Here is a 20,693-nt window from a genome sequence, read left to right on the forward strand (position 1 = left end):
GAGAGGATGTCAAGACATTCCCTGGAAACCGATTAACGGGGTGTGATTTGGCACAGTGGGAAGAATTACTCCCAGGCCAGAGCCATTCGGCATCTTTACCAAAACGTCCATGACAAGCCATTGTAAGGAGACAGACAGATACCTTCTGCGGATGCAGAGGTATTTGTGGCAACAACACGAGGCGTGTGAACAGAAATCGGCATGAGGGAGCAGATGTAACATCACATCAGAAACACTGATACCAGTTAGATAAACAATCAAACTTCAATTATAGGTTAACTGGGTAACAACAAATACAATGACTAGTGTGATTACGAGCCCTGCAACATGATAATAACAATATGACTTAATACATAACAGGTATAGTCTATTTTACTTTATCGGTAAATTGTCTTCCTTGTGGTTTCTGTGAGATAGGTGTGTGTAATAGAAGAGATGGTATGTGTTCTCTTGTGGACATCACATCCAACGTCGTCTGCACTCGATGTCTTCTCCCTATAGCAGAGATGTGTTGAGAGATCAGCGGGCTGTTCCATGCCAGAATGAGCGTTGAAGCACTCCTCCAGGCGGAGGTAGTACTCCTTGACCGGTTCCTCTGGACCTTGTTTACAGGCAGTAATCTTTGACATATCACATCTGACCGGGAAATGGCGGACAAACCCCGCCATCAGTCTCATTATGAACTCTTGATAGTCTTTGTTAGAGCCATGGTCCCAGTCTGCTCTACTTGGTCAGTATTCTTCTCCATCCTTTTGGAAGTGCCCTGTAATCGTTGCAAAGTGGTTGTGATTCCATCCTTGTCGTCTCTCTTAAAGGTTGTGCCCTGCCTGGTGACAGATGGATCGAGAGGCGCTGAGGGTGTGGTTATGGGCTTGGCTTCTTGGCTCTCCTTCTGTGGAGAGTAGGCTGGGGGAGGTACCGGAGGTGGAGTCTCATTGTCAAACAGAGGTCCGCTGCAGCCTGTAAGATGAGGATACAGAGAACCCTTTTTACTCTTAGGTTTAACATCTGTTTCCTCTTTTTCTTTCTTCACATCCTTTCCCTTACTCCCTATCTGCATGCGTATCATTTGGCCGCAGACTTGTTTTCTATCCCTTGCTTCATATTCAATTTCCCACAGTTTCAGACAATCTTCGTTTTTGTCCAGTTCTCTTACCCTTTTTGACTTAATCTTTCCCTTTTTTAATACCATGTCCCTTTCCTTCTCTAGACTTTCCCTCAGTTTCGTCAACTGAAACTTACTCAAAGAGCCTCCCTCAGGAAACCTGTGACATTCAACCCAATATGACAAGCAGTCAGTACTGTCATCACCATGCTTCTTTTTCATAATGTCGATAATTGGTCCTTTAGGTGATTCAGGACCAGCGTCTGTACCATTAGTATTACCCATTATTGTTGTTTTTTTTTGTTGGTTTGTTTTTCTTTTTTTGTTTTAAATTTGCTTTTCCTTATTTTATTCTTATTTTATTTTTTCTTAAATTATTTTTATTTATTATTTGTTTGTATTTTTTTTTGTTTTGTTTTTCTTCTTCTTGTAACTTCTTAAATTGCTTTTAACCTCTTAAATTATTTTTGCCTCACTTGACCCCGCAAATAGTCAACTAATTGGGGAAGGAGAATCCCTCACTTAATTCTGATTTTGTTCGAAAAAGGAGTAAACGCAAATCTAGCCTCACTTGACCCCACAAATAGTCGATTCTAATTGGGGAAGGAGAATCCCTCACTTAATTTCGATTTTGTTCGAAAAAGGAGTAAACACAAACCCTCAACTTAACTTGTATCACACAAGGAGTCAAATCTCTCAACGTCCGGACGGAATAAAAATACAAGCCTCAACTTCAATCTGTACTTTGATCAGACAAGGAGTTATTCTGTGTTTTGAGTCGACTTATTTAGTACCAACCAAATCACTGACATAATCAGTGATACAAAGGCAATACATCACAGGCTCAAGAATATATTACTACACTTTTGTTCAGAAGAAGTCGTTGTTTCGAGTTCAATATTATAATATCATGAAAGGAAATTCAACTTCTCACCAAATGGGTGGTTCTCACGTTGTGTAGATCGTTGCGGAGACAGCCAGTCGGCCTCGGGATGTCGGTCCTGGAGGTAGAGGATAGAGTCGTCACTTCAGGCTGTTACCCCCCCCCGACGTCCGTCGGTCCAGACGGACTCTCGAACAATCCCCCTTCTGACATCAAGTTGTAGTGGAACATTTTTCTAGACTGGTCAGGATTACCGTTTCCACTGGTTCTTTTGCTACACAACGAGAAATCTTCTTCTGTGTAACAGAACTTCTTGAGACCTTGATGCAAGCACAAGCCTTTATTTACTGGGTATACCGCAGGGCGTCATCCGCTAACATGTGCACAGGCAAATGTCAGGTTATGGCGCACAGAATACAAGAACAGGGCGTTTTTACAGGATTCTAATACATTGGTGTCTATGTGGAGTACACTTAAGATGATCATACATTGGTGTCTATGTGGAGTACACTTCAGATGATCATGTGCCCAACATAACACCTTAAAGAGGAACTACGCTAGCAGACGTCTAGCTGAACAGGCCGCCTCTGCATATGCTTTCTCAGAAGATGTGCCTGGTATTGGAGAAGTGCAAAAAGAGTTCATAAAGTCACAGTTTCATAAGTACAAGTCAAAAGGTCATGCTACATGCACATTTCTTCCACAGGATGTTGCACGGACATAGTTTTAAGCAAACATGGTTATTAGTTATTTTTACCTTGCAACAAGCATCACATCTAGTATTAATTTTACCATTACAGCTTACCTGGTCTGCCCAGAATCTTCCCCAATCCTCTGACCCAGATGCCCCTCTTTTCACTCGAGTGTCCAAAACATACGGCCTCAGACCAGATGATACGATCACAAAATCGATCATTGACCTTTGGCCTAGGGTGCTCTGGTACCATGTACACTTATGAGCATCCTTATGTTTAAACATGGTGTTTGTTATAGACAATCCATGACTAGCACAGAAGTCTAATAACAGACGACCACTCGGATTTAGATCAGGGAGGCCGTTCCTCCAAATCACGCCTCTCCAGGTGTCTCCGTCATTGCCAACGTGGGCGCTGAAGTCTCCCAGCAGAACTATGGAGTCCCCTACTGGAGCTCCATGCAGGACTCCATTCAGGGTCTCCAAAAAGGCCGAATACGCCGAAAACTACTGTTTGGTGCATATGCACAAACAAGAGTCAGAGTTTTCCCCCCTACCACCCGCAGGCATAAGTAGGCGACCCTCTCCTCCACTGGGGCAAACTCCAACACCGCGGCACACCCTGGACAACTCCAGAGAAGAATAGGGTCCAACCCCTATCCAAGAGTACGGTTCCAGAACCAAGACTGGTAGCGCTCCACCTCTCGCACAAGCTCCGGCTCCTTCCCCCACAGAGAGGTGACATTCCACGTCCTCAGAGCCAGCCTCTGCTGACCGTGTCTGGCCCTGGCTTCCTCCGGGCAGAGTCTCTCTTCCTCTTCCTTGTTGTTCCATAGAGTCTTTGTGAACCTTTCTTAGTTGGGCCCCTCACCTGAGACCACTCTGCCATGGGAGACCCTACCAGGAGCACTAGGCTCCAGACAACACATCCCTCAGGTTCACAGGGACACACAAACCACTCCACCACTATAAGTGATGGTTCCCGGAGAGGATCACGGATAAGTTGAGCCAGGAAAACCAAGATATCCCGGCCCAATCCCTTATCTTGGTTTCGTGCAACGGGCCCCTGGTTTCAGTCACAGGTCAGACACCTCCCCTGCCCTTGTCAACAACAACAGATACTCTTTTAATCTGCAGGGACGCACAAGCCGAGAAGGGGGAACCAAAACAACAATTAGTTATTTCTACCTTGCAACAAGCATCACATCTAGTATTAATTTTACCATTACAGCTTACCTGGTCTGCCCAGAATCTTCCCCAATCCTCTGACCCAACTCATCACCAGATGCCCCTCTTTTCACTCGAGTGTCCAAAACATACGGCCTCTGGTTTCAGTCACAGGTCAGACACCTCCCCTGCCCTTGTCAACAACAACAGATACTCTTTTAATCTGCAGGGACGCACAAGCTGAGAAGGGGGAACCAAAACAACAATTATACAAACACAAAAATACGAGGTAAAGAAAACCAGTGTCAAGTATGCCATTTTTGGCTTCAATAATGTCATGCAAACTCCACACAGAAGGGCCCCAGCCGGATTCGAATCAGGAACCCTCTTGCTGTGAGGCGACGGTGCTAACCACCATACCACCATGCCCCTCCTACAGATGTCACTACAGATGTCATTCAAATGTTAAAACATTTACAAAATCTTCAGTTGTTCATGAATTACTTTTCATTTTATCTTTTACAGTTTTTTAATGATCACCATTTAAATATGATGCTGTTTTCAGACTTTTTTGAGTTTTCAATGGGTGTGTATTGGACGGAATGTTCAGGCACAGAGCTTGGGTCTCAACCGTCAGAGTGGAGAGCAACAGAAACAGACTCATATACTTGGCACAGTGAGCCTCCAAGTGACAGAAGGTCAACCAACTGTCGCATTGATCAGTTTAAGGGTATTTCTAAAAACTGCTCTCACGCTAACAGTTTTTGGACTTACCACACAAATCTTACACTAGATCTCCACCACTGTGTCTTCACACTCACTGCCAGAGATCTAAGCGTTATAGCGCTAGAGTTACGGTCTTTGACGTAGAAAAGTGAGTTTGAGAGGTGCACTCCAATTCATTCTCTATTAGTCGCTGTCCGCCCCATGGGGGAAAGGGCACTGACAATCGCTATGGCATCTTCAACATCTCACTGCTGCTGACATGACATCATCAATTCAATTTTTATTTTAGTGTCAAATCATAACAAAAGTTATCTCAGGGCACTTTACATAGTAGGTAAAGACCACACTCTATGACTTATTTATGATTTACATAGACCCAACAATTCCTCCGTAGAGTACGGTGGCAACGAAAACCTTCCCTATAACAGGCAGGAACATCAGACAGACCCAGCTCTGTGGAGGACGGCCATCTGTCTTGACCGGTTGGGGAGGAAGAAAAGGAGAGAGAAAGAGAGAAAAGACGGACAGATGGACCGAGAGAGACAAACAGACACACTTCCAGAGATGCAAGCAACCAAAGCGTAACAGTAACTATAATAATATCTATAGTAATGTGAATATGACTTATATGTTATGGCAGTTAATACAGCAGAATAGTCGAAACAAGCACAGCTAAGGTGATAGAATATGACAATGATAATAATTATGGTGGCAAACAATGAAGAGTAGTGGCAATAGCAGCTAAGATACAGCGAGACATACCACTGGTGGTGTTTTTATGGCTACAAATTTTATAGTTTATTAGACTAGTGATAGTATATATGAGTAACAGTGATAAAAGCAGCAGGTAGCGTCATGCAGGACCACGGCAGCAGGCACCACCATGTTCAGCAGAGACCTGCGAGACGACTGTTGTGGAAATGGATTCTTCAATAAAGATCAACAAACAGGATCAGCTTTTTCTCCGTGGTTTATTTTGCCAAAGCATTTTCTTCTGCAGACAAAAATACGTTCATCCCCACATCCTCACAAGTTAGAGTCTAGCAGGGAATGACGATTTGCCAAAACTCGCACAGTCTTTTAGGGAGAGGGACAGGACGCCAATAGCCTTGGTTGGGTGACGTCTTTAGACCAAACAAAAACATGCCTTAGACATTACAATTCTGAACATTCTGAACCTCTCTCATCACAAGGTCTCTAACACAGGGTACAGATGCACAAATATGCCAATATATCATCATGAGTTAGTTATTTGCATAATCCATTAAGAATGTGAGACAGAGGAGACACTGAACTGTGCCTGACCTGACAAAACTATGATTATCAATTACAAATATCCAAAATTCCCACAACAGTCCCCCCTTTGAACATTTTATGTTCACTACAAAAGGAAATTTGTAATTTATCTATATTTCAATTTTTAGCAATTTCTAAATAGCATGCATCAAAACTGGAGAAAAAGCTTTTTATTTTATAGATGAAAAAGGTAATTTGGTTAAAAACATTGATTGGAATAGTCACAAAGGGTAATTATCATGTAATAAATGATTGAGGTGGAAAGGATCAAACGATGAATAGCATAATACAGATAAACCCCTTTCTTTTTTTTCACTACCACAGGCCAGAAATTGACCTGATGTCTTGAAACATTCATCCTAAAGGGGAAAAATTATAAAATATGATTAAAAAGAAGGTGCGGATACAGCATACATGTATTTGGCCAAACTTCTAACCACAGGGCCCCCACTCACCGTCACCGCTCAGCAACTTTCTAATTTCTACAGCCCCCTTGACAAAGTCTGTTGTCACTCTTCACCGGGTTGAGACGAAGGATATCTAAACAATCCCCCCCCCCTTTGTAGCGGTCTGGTCAAGCTGTAGAGGGTAAAGGAGCTAAGGTCGGACAGGCAAGCAGGCAGACCTGAGTGAGACAGTTTGCACACAATTACATGTCATGTTTGCACAAAAGAGTGAGAATTTTATTGTTGTCATCATGAATGTGGTTATAGTGTAATCACACTCTAACAATCACATTCTGTCATCCCTGTGACTATTACAGGGAGTAATAGTCGACAGCGGTGGATTTTCCATCCCCCCATCGTGAGCCAGGACCAAGGTCCCAGCCGTCATGGGCTTCTGAGTTTTGCTTTTCTCTCAACAGTTCATTCAAGTGGGCGACAACATGAGTCAAGTTGTCACCTAATGCAAGCACATGGGTGCAGCATTTTGTCCCAATAATGTGGCACACACCCCCTTGAGAGGCAAGGCTGTGGGTGTGTGTGAGGTTCAGTCTGTCCAGGTAAGGGCCCACGTTCTTGCACTCAGGGTTGGTGTAGGCAGCGTTCAATGCGCTCACTGTCTAGTTGCAAAAGGACGTGCCTAGATTTTGGTCAAGTGATGTGACGGCACAAACCGTGTGTGGTTTGTCGTCATCACTGAATGATGCACCTGACTCAGTGTAGTTGTAGATGTTTCTGAATCTGACTGTCGATTCCCTCGTAGTTGACGGCACTGATGTTCAGAGCCCCCAACCAGGGAGCGAGGCCGCAGGCAGTGCCATGCCCATACCGTGAGGATGTTGGGCACAGACATAACAACTGCCATTCATCATCAGCCTGGCGGTTAGAGCCACAGCTCGTTACCAGGCATTCTGCTCCAGTCGGGTGACCGGGGCAATGTCCACGATGTGTAGTTCCTGTCCGTTCCGATCTGCAAGGCTGGAGTAGGACTTGTTCAGCGGCAGGAGTAGTAGGTGGTGAGCCGGCAACAGGTCCAGGTGGCGTCTCAACCCCTCCTGGAGTGGCTGGCCTTGGAAGATCGATGCCATCTGGTTCCCTCGGATCTGTCTGTACAAGGGCGTCGTCTGATGGCTCTGTGACTCTTTTGCAGTGGCAGGTGTGGATCCAGGTGGCGCTCTCTGTGACCCTTACTGCTGTTTCTGTGACGCGCAGCACCTGGTAGGGCCCGTTCCACCTTCTTGATCACCAAGATTTCCTTCTCAGATTTTGGACCGCTACCCATTCACCTGGATCCAGCTATTCACCTGCTTGTGAATATCAGAGAGAACAGAGGTTAGATGTATACACTATCGCAGTATCTCATCTTCACAACACCCTGTCTCAGGGAATTGCCTTCTCTCAGACCCAATCCCAGTTCGCAAAGGCCGACCGAGGATTTCAATCGGGCTGAGATTATTTCTGGACCTGATTCTCCCCCTCATGTACATCAACACAAAGGGGAGGGCCTTTGTCCAGGGCAGTTTTGTTTACTTATAGGATTTAGCTAGTTGGTTCTTTAGGGTCCCATTTTCTAGCTGCAATGCCGCCTCAGGTCAAAACCGAGGTACTGACTGAAGTTTTTAAGTGCAGCGTTTACAAAAGGGGTCCCATTGTCGCTTGATATTTGTAAGGGGACTCCCCATCTGGGAAGTATCTGTGTTAGTAAGGCTTTTGCCACTGTTGACGCATCTTGCTTTGAAGCGGGAAAAGCCTCTACATACTTTGAGAACCTGTCGACCATGACGAAGAAAAATTCCTTTTCTTCACTTGGTGTTAGTTCTATGAAGTCCATTTGTAAGTGATCAAAAGGTCTCGCTGCTGGGGGATGGATGCTCTGTTTGAACCTAATGCCTCTGCCTGCATTGTTTGTTGCAGAGATCACAAATAATTTTGTATAGTGAGAAACCCTTTTGTGAACCAATTTCTTTAAATATCACGTGTCATCCAATGTCTTTGGATATCACATGTCATCCCCCCTTTTGACGCGTGGTCTCGACCATGCGTCACTTTAGCGTAATGGTGAAACAAAAAATCCGGCAAACAGGGCTTGTCATTAGGCCCATACCAAACATTTTGTTTCCTCACACTGCCAGCTTGCTTCCACGCACATTTCTCTTTTGGTGTGGGTCTGTTCTGCAGCTCTTGTAAGTCTGCGTATGGTGTTACAGCGGGCTGGAAGTGATAGCAAGTTGTGTTATCAGCGGTAGTATGTTCTTCTATTACATATGGTGATGTGATGTGGCAACAGCAAAGCATCAAGGAGGGAAGCAACCAAGTTGTGATGGGTGATGGGTTTGCCAGATGCAGTGAGAAAATCTCGATTTGCCCAAATTTGTCCAAACGAGTGGCAAACCCCCCATGCATATCTGCTATCTGTGAAAATAGTGACAGTCTTACCTCTAGTCAATTTGCATGCTTCAGTCATAGCCACAAGCTCAGCAGCTTGTGCTGAATATTTAGACGGGAGAAGTTCTGCCAAAAGTGTTTTGTGTAATGTGGTGACTGCAAAACCTGATTGGTTAAGGCCTTTTCCCGGGTCCCTTGATGCTGAGCAGCCCACAAAAAGCTCCATGTCGCGGTTGGTGAGTGGTGTTTCGCGAAGATCAAGTCTGGGGGAACAGATTTCATTAATAATAGCCACACAGTCATAGGGCTCCTGTTTCTCAGAAGTAGGGAGCAACGTGGCAGTATTGAGTACAGTGCAGCAGTTTGAGCAGAATGGTGTTGTATTTTAACCATCTTGCGGAGGGCATATTTTTTGAGGTTTTTTCCTCTAACAAAATCATTAAGACTGCATGTGGGACTAACAAGGTTAGTGGAGAGTAACCGACAATGTTGCGAGAAGCTATGACTGCCTTCTCTGCAGCTGCCACAGCTCTAGGGCAGGCTGGGAGACCGGCTGCCATAGGGTCTAGTTTGGATGAGTATGCAACCGTTTTTTTTGTTAGTTTTTTTTTTGCCCCCCCTAATCCTGCATTAAGACGGAGGTCATGTAGTGTCCCTTTTTATCAACGGTTTGTGTAAATGGCCGATTGCAATCTGGGAGGCCCAGAGTGGGTGGTGTCTGTAGAGCTAGCTTTTGATCGTGGAATGTTTTTTCTGCATCGGGCATCCAAGCGACTTTGTCCCGTGCTACTAGACCCTGACCATGAGCAATGGCCGCCAAAGGTGCCTTGATGCTTGCATAGTCAGGGATCCACTGTCTACAGTATGATGTCATGCCAAGAAAACTCATAACCTGTTTCTTTGTGATTGGTTTTGGGATTTCTTGGATGGCAGAGATGCACTTTTGGGAAAGTATTTTCCCCTCTTGCGATATAATGTGTGTAAGCAAGGCTAGCGTGTCCGCGACGCAAGCCTCCTGTGTAGGAGAGCAAATCATTAAATGATCCACATATGCCAGCAAGGCGTTGTTTTGTGGCAGACTTAAGGACTATAAATTCTCACGCTGAGCAGCGTTGAGGATGGTTGGAGACTCCGACAGCCCCTGACACAGTCGGGTAAACTTGATGCTTTACCTTAAAATGTGAATGCAAACCAATATTGGCTGTCGGGGTGTATGGGGACGCTTAAGAAAGCGATAGCCAAAACTATAACAGAAAGCCACTTACTTTCAGGTGGAACTTGTGAAAGAATTGTATGAGGATTTGGTACTGTAGGGGCACGTGCATGGATTGCTGCATTTACCGCCTGCAAGTCCTGGACAAACCCTTCACTTGTCTGGTGTTTGTGGATGCCATTTTTTTTTTTTTTTTTTTTTCCACTGTACATACTGGCGTGTGGACTGGTGAGTTCTCACAGGGGACGATGATGCCTGCCCTGGGGAGGGCCTCAAACACCGATTTGATGCCCTCCACAGCCTCTTTTCGTAATGGATACTGTCGCTGGCGAGGCCTATAAGGATTTTGGGGTGATTACAACAGGTTTTTTTTTTATTTTATTTATTTTTTTAAGCAAACGTACATTGTGCCGGTGTTGTGCCCACACTTGCGGTGGCACTCGTTTCAGTTCTGGTACGTCAGTGACATTATTAATCATTATATCTCTGTGTGGTGCAGTGAAGTGTGATGTAGAGTATACCTCTGGGTTTTGAAGTTTAAATCTCGACCGTTCTCAAGAGCAGCAACTGCCTTTTGAATTGTTACTCGATGCACCTTTAAACCTGATGATGCTCAGTCAGAAAGGTTTTAGTGTATAGATAATTTTTAATTATGGTTAGGCCATTGAGCCTGACTTAATGTTTATGCCTAACACACACATAAGATCTCTAACACAACTCCTGCTCATTTTGGGTGTTGTTTTGAAATCGGTGTGTCGTATTACAGATCCTGTCGCTCCAGGATCTACTAGGGATGTGAGGGGTACGTCTGCAACAGTGAGTGTTATTGTGGGTAGATTCTTATAGGCAGCAAAGTTTAGTGAAGCATACATTTCCTGCAACTTTTGTGATGTGTGTTTGTTTTCTAAGCATTCAATAGCCTGAAGTATGGAAATTTAACTGTGTCGTGGAGAGAAAGTCGATGTGTTGGTGTATTTACGTGTTCCGTTCGGATGGCCTGTGTCCGGTCCAGATGCGCCCCTCACTCTCCCCAGCCCTCCGGCCAGTCAAATTGCCCCTCTGTCGGAATCCCTGGCGGTTGGTCTGCCATTGTTCATGCTCAGGGCAGTGGTTTCGCCAGTGTCCATGCTTTCCGCAGATGAAATAGCTTCTCGCCCCCTTGGCCCTCGGCCACGCTCTCTGCCTTTTTCACGACCTCTGTGGTGATTGTCTCTTTGTGGTACTTCGGAAATGCTGACAAAAAGTCAGGAGCTCCGCTGCATGTTTCTGTCCTCCATCCTTGACCTTGGGGAACAGGGCGGCAACCTCTTTCATGTTCATCACGCTGTTCAGGTTTTTGCTCCTGGTGTAGTGGGAGCCAGCTCGTGCACGTAGGTGGGGGGTTGTGTAGATGATCGCGATCGCCGGGGGCCGAGTCCTTTGCCTCTTCCCCTGGATCTGCCTGTCGTGGTGGCCGGCTGGCCACATCTCCCCCTCCCCAGTGCAGCCAGGTCGTCGAGGGGGTAGAGTGGTTGGTGCGGTTGTGGTGCAGGCTTGGATCTGGGGCTGAGCCTGCTGAGCCTGCTGAGCCTGCTGCTGATTGGCTGGTTGGGGAGCCAGCCTGGTCAGAGGAGCCGAGTCGAGGTCGAGGGTCGCATCTAGTTTAAGACACAGAGAAGAAGGAGGGGGAGGAGAGGTTACCCTTTCCCTGCCTGTCTGCTGCCTTCTGTCTGAGGTTACTTTTCAGAATCCAATTGTCTGAGACTAAAATTGCCTGTATTGGGAAAACCGCACTCAATGGCTCAAAATTTGAATTGGTCAACGCAAGATTCACCGTAGTTTTGTTCATGTACTGGAGATTTGGGCTTAGGGCTACGCCTTCGACGCGTTTGCTTTGAGTTGGCCCCATCTCGCTTGTTTAAGTCTGTCTAGAGTCGCACTGGTGTGTCAATTATGTGCTTCATTGTTTCTCTGAGGATGCAATTTCTATGTTTCACTGGTAGTTAGTTTGGGCCTAGCTTACCTTGGTTATGCTAAGCTCGTCTTTAGTGATATTGAAATCAATTGAACCATCATCTCTTTAGCTTTAATGCTAGCTAGTTTAGCTTTAGCTATATTGGTAATGCTAACTTAATTTGGCAATACCCACAGTCTAATTTTGATATGCTATTTTTCTCAAAGCTAATTAGCCTAGCATTAGCTATGCTAGTTATGCTAAGCTAGTCTATGGTAAAACCCACAGTCTAAATTGATATGCTAGGTTCTTTGCTCAATGCTAATTAGCTTAGCATAAGCTATGCTAGTTATGCTAAACTAGTCTATGGTAATAGGTGCAATCAATCGTAAATGCTAACAACTTAGCTTAGCCTTTCTGGTAGCTATGCTACTAGGGCCTATAGCTAACTGCTAGTCCCTCTCAGCTGGTGCTGTCTGTTGCACCCCCCTCCTGTCTGGCGGTCTGCCAAACCACTCCTGGCAAAAGTGACGTGTACCAAGAATTTAAACTACACAACGTTTGATTCAAAATGGCGACCAGGTTTTAGAATGGCGGGCCTCCAAGCCACGCCCAATACCTAAATTTCAACTGCGCCCCAACTACAAAATGGCGATTGATAGCACAACCACACCTATTTCCGATTTTCTTCTGCGCCACTGTTCAAAAATGGCGATTGGACTTTATAGCCACACCCAACTTTTGAATTTCAATTGTCAAAATGATACCGTCCGCAAAACTTCATTTGTTTGTTTTACAGCATGTATATAAAAATTCTATTTTGATTTTTTTTTCTAAATTTGGATCACAGCTGAGTCATATTAACCTTTTCTACTCGGAACCATGAAAGCCAGCTGCTCATAGCATTTTGCCAAGGCACATACATTATCTCAATTGGTCATCTGGTCAGTCAAAACATGTCTTAAATGAACGCACACACATACGCACACACACAGGCCTGCAACATTCATTCCAATGCAAACATCCTTGATAAAAGTGGGTCAGTCAGTGATTTACCCGTTTTTACCCGTTCAAAGATTTTTCTAGAATCCAGTTTAAAGATCTACATATATATCTATGGGTTACAGATTTTTTTTTACAGATCTATATATTTATTTATTTTCGACAGTAACGTTACCTTATTAATTGTTGCTTTTCACAAGCGGAGTTTTCACCCTACAGACTGAATTACTTTACTTTGTTTCTAGTTATTTATTGCCGTAAAAACAATCTCTCCCTATATTATCTTATGCTCCCTCTTCCTTCAGCTCGTAGGAAAGGTAGGATAGTACTGTTGATGTGACCTTGAGCTAAAACAAAGCCTTTACACACTCTCCTCTTTCCACAGCTGTCGAACATGCACGCACACACACAAAGATGGGGTAGAGAGGGAAAGAGAAAAAAGGGACGCACATGGGAACAACGCACATATAGACTTACAACAAACTATCTACCATACTGTCCGGAATCACCTCTTACTTTGCTCATGAGCTAACCGGAAACGTTGCTGTAATTCACCTCAAACAGACTCGAACTGTGAGACAACGTTTTCACAAACCAGTACTACTAATCAGACTCGAACTGAAAAGAGAGCAGCTGATCAGACTGCTGGCCGGCCCTCGCACAGACACTGTACGTCAAAAAACAGAAAGACTCGAACTTCCTGCAGAGGAGGGTCCCGCACCCTCGTCTTCTAGGGCCCTAGTGGACGTCAACACACAAACAAATGGACTCGAACCATTTGCGGAAGAGGGGCTGGTAACCCTCGTCCTCTGGACGTCAACAAACAAACAAATGGACTCGAACCATTTGCGGAAGAGGGACTCTCACCCTCGTCCTCCAGACGTCCTCTAGACGTCAACCACCAAACAAATGGACTCGAACCATTTGCGGAAGAGGGACGGCACACTCATCATCCAGACGTCCTCTAGACGTCAACAAACAAACAAATAGACTCAAACCATTTGCAAAGAGGGAGTGGCACCCTCGTCCTCTAGACGTCAACAAAAATTACAAATGGACTCGAACCATTTGCGGCTCAGGGACTCTTACCCTGTCCTAGACGTCACCAACAAAAATAAACTCACCGGAGATTATTGAAGAGATCCTCCACCGAGTTCAGTAGGCACCAGCAGTGAGAGGACACTCCTGCTGTTGGACGTTAGGCCCCCACTTCTCAGCTGAATTTGTGGCGAGGTTGAGGAAGGAGCTTCACTCCACTGTGCACAGGTTTCACCGTCAGTCCTGTCCAGCCTGTGCCTCTCACTCCGGGTGCCCACCCAGGGACGCCAAATTGTTGTGGAAATGGATTCTTCAATAAAGATCAACAAACAGGATCAGCTTTTTCTCCGTGGTTTATTTTGCCAAAGCATTTTCTTCTGCAGACAAAAATACGTTCATCCCCACATCCTCACAAGTTAGAGTCTAGCAGGGAATGACGATTTGCCAAAACTCGCACAGTCTTTTAGGGAGAGGGACAGGACGCCAATAGCCTTGGTTGGGTGACGTCTTTAGACCAAACAAAAACATGCCTTAGACATTACAATTCTGAACATTCTGAACCTCTCTCATCACAAGGTCTCTAACACAGGGTACAGATGCACAAATATGCCAATATATCATCATGAGTTAGTTATTTGCATAATCCATTAAGAATGTGAGACAGAGGAGACACTGAACTGTGCCTGACCTGACAAAACTATGATTATCAATTACAAATATCCAAAATTCCCACAACACGACAAAGCACAAACAACTATGGGGAAGAAGTTGAATTAGTAACATGCATTGATGAGACATAAGTGATACAGACAGAGAGGAGAGAAGCTCAGAGTATCTGGAAAAGTATTATCCCCCGGCAGACTAGGCCTAAGGCAGCATCATTAAGCAGAACAAAATCATTGAAAAAAATAACATAGCTGAGGGCTCGTAACCCCTAGCTGTAAGCTTTATCAAAAAGGATAGTTTTAAGTTTACTCTTAAATATGGGGACAGTGTCTGCCCCCCGAATAACATTTGGGAGTTTGTTCCACAGGAGAGGAGCTTGGTAGCTGAAGGCTCTGCCTCCCATTCTACTTTTAGAGACTCTAGGAACGACAAGTAGCCCTGCATTCTCAGAGTGCAGCGATCTAGTCGGGTAATACGGTACTATGAGCTCTTTAAGATACGACAGTGCCTGACGAGCTTTGTAGGTAAGGAGAAGGATTTTAAATTCTATTCTAGATTTTACAGGCAGCCAGTGCAAAGAGGCTAATTCAGGAGAAATATGTTCTCTTCGATTTGTTTTAGTCAGTACACAAGCTGCAGCATTTTGGACCAGTTTGAGACTTTTAACAGACTTATTGGAGCAGCCTGATAATAAGGAGTTGCAGTAGTCAAACCTAGAAGTAACAAACTGACTTTAGTATGCATCGAGGATTTGTCATTAACATGTACAAACTGAAATCTTAATGCTTAATGCGGTTCCTTTAATGCCAATTAGATGCCCCAGTCTCTGTAGCAGGATGCAATGGTCAATAGTGTCGAAGGCAGCACTAAGATCTAGTAAAACAAGTACAGAGACGAGTCCTTTGTCTGAAGCTATTAAAAGGTCGTTAGTAATTTTTACCGGTGCTTTCTCAGTGCTATGATTCGCTCTAAATCCTGACTCCTCAAATAACTCATTATTATGTAAAAAGTCACACAGCTGATTGGCGACTAATTTCTCGAGGATCTTAGAGAAAAGGAAGGTTAGATATAGGTCTATAGTTGGCTAGTACCTCAGGATCAAGACTGGGCTTTTTAAGAAGAGGTTTGATTACAGCTACTTTAAGAGCGTGATCACACTGTCCTTTTGGCCGCGGCCAAAACCGGTTTTTCAGCTAAAGTCTAGTACCTTTAAGTAGTGTGAGCGCACCCGCTCCGCGCTCAACTGGGGCCAGCTGGGCCGCCACGGCCCGCTTGAAAGAGGTGGGCTTTAGCGGAGCCGTTTGCACATGTACGAGCACGAGCGTGCGCACGTGTACGAGCACGAGCCCTACGGCAGTAGCGTTATGTCCGCCTGTTCGGACATGTAAATAGAAGGACGGACCATGCGCGGACATTTAACAACAACAACAATGGTGGTGAAAGGTTCACGTTGTGTTTACTGCAGATTTGGTCGGATGAAAATATTTAAAAACAGTCGACAAGACGCACAAAAACTCAGAGGTCTACGGAAAGATTTGTAAACAAAGCCACACACACGCGATCAATGCGTGTGACGTGTTACGGCTTGAAGGCGTATGGACAGCAAGAAGCATTGGCCGAGGCCCTGGCAGTGTGAGTACAAACGGGGCTGGGGCGCGGGGGGGGGAGAGGGAGGGGGGACAAGTACCCTAAAGTCCGGGTCGTGGTCCGGGAGGACAGTGTGATCACGCCCTCAAAGACTGTGGTACATAACCTGCTGATAAAGACATGTTAATCATATCTAATACAGGAGTGCTAACTAAAGGTAACACTTCTTTAAGTAACCTAGTTGGAATAGAGTCTAGGAGACAAGTAGAGAGCTTTAATGCTGAAATAGTTGAGGTTAATTTGTTAAGGTCAACTGTAGAAAAGCAATTGTAGGAATTTTGTACGAAAGATTTGTTTATAAATTCAGAAGGACCTCACAGAGTATATATTACCTGAATCGGATGCTGAAGGAGTCTTCTTGGATTTAGAAGTCATTGGCAGTTTAGTGCGCCAGCAGGCATTTATTAGTAGATGAACATCAGATGATAAAGACATCTGGAGAATAGTTCTATTCTCTATCTAGAGTAACTGTGTGCAACACAGTCCTCACGATCAGATGCAAGAAGTTCTGATTTCTATTCTATCTTACTCCAGCATATAGACTTGTTACAAGGCGTGGTTATGTGTTCGTTTCTGCGTGCATATGTGTATTTCAAAAGCAGCCATTGATTCCTCCTTCTTCCACCCTCGCACTTCGGGGTATCATCTGTTTCGCAGGACTTTCTTCTTTATCCGTGAAAAAGCACACACACTCACCCTCCCTCGTACTCTGACTCCTTATATAGTGTTGTTTTGCAAAAGGCACTACTCTAATCTCAACTAGTTGCTAGGTGCGTTTGTGCGAGTTGGCTCTTTCATTATCTTGTGACCTTGACTGACTGCCATGTTCGTGTGCTGGTGTTTTGCAGAGGGCTTGGGCCTGGCAGAGGCCCCTACTATCACACTCTTAAATGATTATACTTATTGCGTCTTATTATCACACTCTCATTAAACATTACTAATACACACGCTATCACATGATTATGATACTTCACTCATCGATTATTCATTCTTCAATTCCCCCTGTTGATCACTCACCAGAGTGATCATTCCTTCTTGGCAGGTCAGACAATGGGACTATCTCATTTCTAGGGTCTGGGTCTGTTGTGGCTAACATTTGATACTTGGCCCTTCCTTTTTTATGGCCGTTTCGAGAATCCTTTCAGTCATTGAGCGAAGGAATGGAATACAACAACAGCCACACAAGGTCAGAATGGCTGCAAACACAGCAATTGACACCAATACTGAGGACACAAGGGCTCTGTACTTCCCAAAGACACCCATCCAGCTGTCCCACATGGATGTGTCCACCCCTGAGTGATCTTTCATTTTCTTGTTAAGGACTCAGAGACTGTCTATGGCTTTTGTGAGGCTACCATCTGCCGCGGTATTGTTGGGAATGAACGTGCAGCAGTGATGACCAAAGATAGAGCATACTCCTCCCCTTTCTGCCAACAGCATATCTACCGCAATGCGATTCTAGAAAGCCATCATGGAAGTTGGACTCAACTGATCTTTCACTGCAGCAAAACCTTAATTTGTCCAATTACTTAATCTCTGCACATTATAATGTATGTAATTAATCCTATCAACATTCTTATTGGGAGTGATCGGGAATATTGCTGCTATTATTGGTATGTTCCAGCTCCTACCTGATCTGCTAACTTATATTCATCTGGAACGCCTCTTGGGACGCCAATAGCGTCTATATAGGTAGGGTCTGAGTCTCCCCTCCAGTCCCGTCTCTTTCTGGTCAGCGTTTCACCTGATAACTCCACTGCCTGACTAATGTCATCACCGTCCATGGGGACTACTTTCACCGGAAGGATAAGTGATACTAGGGCACAAACGGCCGTTAGGTTTTCCGGTAAGATATCATACAGTCTCTTTTCCCCACAGTACCACCAGATGTTTTGACTTCTGTTATACGGAGTGATCGTCTGACATAGGGAGGTATTAAATTGTGATAGTGGTACATTTCCTGTGAAATTAATGCATGTGTAATATATTGGTGGTATGGTTCTTTGTAGTCTGGAGTCTGTAGAGATGACGCCAACGCTATCTCTCGTTTGAGTCGTATGAACGCCTCTTCTGCCTCTATATTCCAGTTCAAAATCCCCTTCTGATTTCTCATCCCTGCCTCTAAGACCATTTTTCTCAATGGGCTTGCCTTGTTGTTGTAGTCCTAGGAAGCTCAACATTCCTTTCACGTCTATTGGTTTTGGATGTCTTAAAATCGTCTCTCTGTGTGCCCCTGAGAGACTGGTTCCTTCTCCGGTTATCCATCTCCCTAGGAACTGCACCTGTGTTCTGCAACACTGGAGCTTTTTCCTCGAGGCTTTGAAGCCTGTTTTAGCTAGTGCTTTTAACACTGATTCTGTTGCTTGTAGGCAACGGTCTGCACTGTCTGCTACTATCAGCAGATCATCTACATACTGTAGACAGACAGTGTTCTCTGGGAGTGCTACCTCCTTCTTTAAATGCTGATTTAATACTTTGTTGAACACTCCGGGTGAGAGATTCATTCCTTGTGGGTAACATGTGTATTGATATCTCTGTCCCTCCCATGTGAATGCAAAGTATTTTCTTAACTCTTGCATTAGCCAAATCTATTACTGAGAAATGGGACATTTCCCTAGTGAGTTCTGCTAGTGCTGTGTGTGGGTTTGGGACCGGAATAGGAGGGGTTTCTATTCTTCTGTTGACTAATCGAAGGTCATGTGCCATTCTAAAAGTGCCATCTGGTTTCGGGACTGGTAGAATGGGGGTATTCCAATTGCTGTCTGAGGGTTCCAATACCCCATTCTGTTTAAGTTCTTCTATGGTTTTAGTTATGGTTTCCTTTGCTTTTACATTTGTGGGGTACTGGGGTACCCACACTGGCGGACCTGGTTTTACCTTAAATCTGGGTGGCTCTGGGAGTTCACATCGTCCTACGTCATTCTTTCCCTGTGCCCACACTGTGCTAGGTATTCTTTCTAACATGGTTTTTGTCTGTTCATGATCTGTACTTTCCCTGCAATGTGTTCATGTGACTACCTTTTTCTCTAATTCTGATTGTGAGGTGGTGTGATGAGTGATCTTGTACACCTGTCCCTCTTTAGAGTATGTGACTTGTGGTTTGTTCCCAGTCCTGTAACTGAGAGGCGGTTTTTACCATGGGCCCTAAATCTTTAGCTTGACTTCCTGCTCCTAATGCTAGGCTAATATGGGGTGCTGCAGTGTCACCCATGCTGTGCCACTCATGCTGTGCCTGTTCTGCAGTGAGCAGGACTCGTGCTACTACTCCTTTCTTTGATACATATATACAGTCCGAAGTCAGTGTCCAAGGGGAACCCTCCACTTCCCTAAATCTTTCCTCATACACTTCTTCAGTTTGGGTGCGGTCATAGAGAAGAGTACAGTGGGGAACGTCAGGGATCGGTTCATATGGGTGCACTGAGTGAATCTACGGTTTCCATTGTTGATACAGTTTCAAAACATTGGTAATTGGTGGGTCTGGGTCCTCATTCAATCGAGCCCAATAAACGTTGGCCGACTGTTGCTGCTGATCAGGATCTTCCCCTAGGATCCATTATCCATTGTTACATCTTGAAGTAAGTGTCTCTGAACAGTCTATTTTTACCCCATTAGGGAAATTAACTTGCACCCCCTGTGGGCCACATAGGATAGATGCTTTCAATCTAACTAGGACATCTCTTCCGAGCAGTGAGATTGGGCATTGCGGCGAATATACATAGCTTTGATGAAACTGGTAACCAGCTATTTTAGTGGGGAGGGGTTCTGTGAAAGGGAGTGGCATTGGCTGTCCTCCAAATCCCACAAGGTCTATGGAATATTTGGAGAGCTCTTGACCGAACTGAGGTTGTATCAGAGTCGAATGTGTTGCTCCTGTATCGACTAAAAAGTCCCCTTTTTGTTCGTTCCTTGCCCTTGACCCCGGGCACCCCTAGTATTGGTCTGGATACCAGGTGCCTTGGGGCAACTGGTTACCTGGGGCCAGTTGTGGTTGCGCAGGCACATGCTGTTGTTGCTGCTGTGGAGGGGGTCCCCCTCTTGGTGGCCCTCCCTGGTTTTGTGGATAGTCTCGTGCCCAATGTCCATGACCTCCACACACGAAACACCCATTGTCCCTAGCCCCCGGTGGTCCACCCCTGCCCCTTCCATAACCTCCTCGAGGATTAAAGCCTCGTCCTCTTCCTCCTCTATAATGTGATTGTGGTGGGCCCCATGGTCCTGGCGGGTTCCATGGTCCCTGGGGAGGGGGTCCTGTATAAAATTGGCCGGCAACTGGAATTGGAATAGGAATTCCCATTGGCACTGACTCCGTGTGCTTGTGTCTTCGCTTTGGCTGCTTGTTTGTGGCTTGTGCCTTCCTCTCTGGCTTTTGGAGGTGGAAAGGTCCAAATGTAGGGGTTCGGACTTTGAGATTGATAGATGATGGCCCAGTCGACAAACTTCAGTGTGGGGACTTTTTTTTATTGACACCAAAACCCAAAAAATATCCAGAGGTAGC

Source organism: Echiichthys vipera (assembly GCF_963691815.1).
Source record: "Echiichthys vipera genome assembly, chromosome: Y".
NCBI classification, from domain to species: Eukaryota; Metazoa; Chordata; class Actinopteri; order Perciformes; family Trachinidae; genus Echiichthys; species Echiichthys vipera.